Consider the following 2,372-nt stretch of genomic DNA (forward strand, 5'->3'; position numbering starts at 1 on the left):
AATTCTTTTTTAAAAAAATGTTTTTTTATATGTATTCGCCCTGAGAAAACTAAAATGCCATTTCAAAAACGCATTTACTTGCAAAATACTTAATGCATATTTTTTATAAAAAGTGCAGTCTATTTATTATTTCTCCCTTCTTGCAATGTTATGCAACCTTCACATTTCTTAAAGCTTTTTCGTATTTCACCATTTGTATTTTAGGACAATATATCTGAATTCACATTAAGTTTTCTAGTGATGTGTATAATAAAATGGTGACAACAAACAACACCATCAAAATATGTTGCATTGTTAATTTGAAACTTTTAAAGAAGGCCAGTGGATTACAATCTGTGTAATTTTGCATTTCATTGTTCTTTGTTGGGTGGTCTTCGAAGTGCTGAAGATCAACAGCAATCCCAAAGTCCCCTTTCCTATGGAAGAGGCCTTTTCCAATGATCGGTATTGATTCTAATAGAAATATCCTCCAGGATCTCAATTCCTAATTCATCATCCTGGAACAAGACAGGACGTCGACCCAATTCAGAAGCATCAGCGGCCATTTTAAAAAGACTGGAAAACGCAGGGATGGTAAAATAGGTTCATCGATTCAAATTGTTTTCATCCTTTCAACATTAACTTCGCACTCTACTAACTAAACCACCTTTCTCTTATTTCGTTCAAAAACTTGTAAAAGGCACAGCTGTCCGGACGAAATTATGGACAAATTTCCTGTAAAGTCAAACAATCCAAAAATCTATTAATTTCTCATTTAGTTTTAGGAACAAGAAATTCTAATAGTATCACTTTTGCTGTCTCCATCAACATCTGTGCACTTGTGTGTGAATGTCTGTGTGACTGTATGTGCACGTGTGTCTCTTTAAGTTGATATGTGTGCTTCTGTCTGTATGTGTCTCTGCACATCTCACTGTATATGTGATTGTGTCTGAGTATCTGTACGTATTTCCGTCTGTCACACACGCACAAAGACAGGCACAAAACACACAGACACAAATACACACACACACACACAGACAAACACACACACACACACACACACACACGTTCAAACATAACAAAAATCAATGTATCATTCACGCCCAAGAGGAATAGTCAGAGGTACAGATATATTGGGGTTTAAATCACATTTCAATTGTTACAATCCCGAAAATAACAGAGAGCCCGTTGCACACAGGCACAGACCCAGAGATACATAAACATGGAGACACACACTAATACAAACAATGAGACACAAACACACTCACATAACCACAGATAGTCAGGAAGAGATAGATGGGTAGACACACACAGAATCACAAAAACATTGTGTGCATTATTGTGACACACGATAATGCACACACACATTCAGAGAAACACATGCATAAAGCCAAACAGAATCAGTGTACAGTAACTAACACTGCGCTGTGTCTAACCATCTGCAGCAAAATCTGTGTCCCATCAGCTCGTTCCCAGTTTTTACAGATGAAATGTTGACGAGAAAGTGGAACAATCGCGTGAGGTCTCTCAGCATAATACCCCGTGAAAAGGTGAATCTAGTTAAAAAAGTTCATGGTCATTTGAGCAACTAACAGACTTGTACACCACATCCGTGTAATCACTGGATGTCCAGCTGTGAAATGGATTGATGATGATGGCAAGTAGTTATGTTATCCATAATTAAGTAGAATTAACTTGCAGTGCAGCTTGCTCAGCACCACAGTCACAAACATTCTCTGTCTCCACCATCCACACTCAGTAGCAGTGGAGTGTACCACAGACAAGATGCACTGTAGAAATTTCCCAAAGTTCCTCACAGAGCAGCTTCCAAAACCACAGCATTATCGCGTGGAACACTGAGCACAGCAGAAACATGGGACACCAGTTGACAATTCCACACCAAGCCACTCGCCACCCTGGCTCTGAAAAACGTCTCAGTTCCACAAGTGCCATTGGTTGGAAATCCTGGAACTCCCTCACTTACATCATTATGTGTTTATCTGGACAAAATGAATGGCAGCAGTTCAAGACGCTAACTCATTGTCAACTTCACCAGAACAATTATATCTGAGTAATACGTGGTAATCCAGCGGCAATGAGCCAAACACGTTAATGAACCACAAAATAAAGGTCACTGTTTGGAACCCACGTGCTCCAATGCTGAGCTTTTGAATAAATTGTGTCCATATTAGAGAAAATTGAAATACGATTTCATTTGAATGCATCAAATTCTGAACAGGCTTCAGAGGGTAGATGGTGAGAAATTGATCCTGTGGGTCTGGGTATCTAAAAATCTATAACACAGTCTCAGAAGTTGCGGAAAAGCTCAGCAGGTCTGACAGAATCTGTGAAGAGAAGTCAGTGTTAAAGTTACACCATTTACAGATCTTTTG

The sequence above is a fragment of the Chiloscyllium plagiosum genome, unplaced genomic scaffold (genome assembly GCF_004010195.1).
Source record: "Chiloscyllium plagiosum isolate BGI_BamShark_2017 unplaced genomic scaffold, ASM401019v2 scaf_1611, whole genome shotgun sequence".
NCBI classification, from domain to species: Eukaryota; Metazoa; Chordata; class Chondrichthyes; order Orectolobiformes; family Hemiscylliidae; genus Chiloscyllium; species Chiloscyllium plagiosum.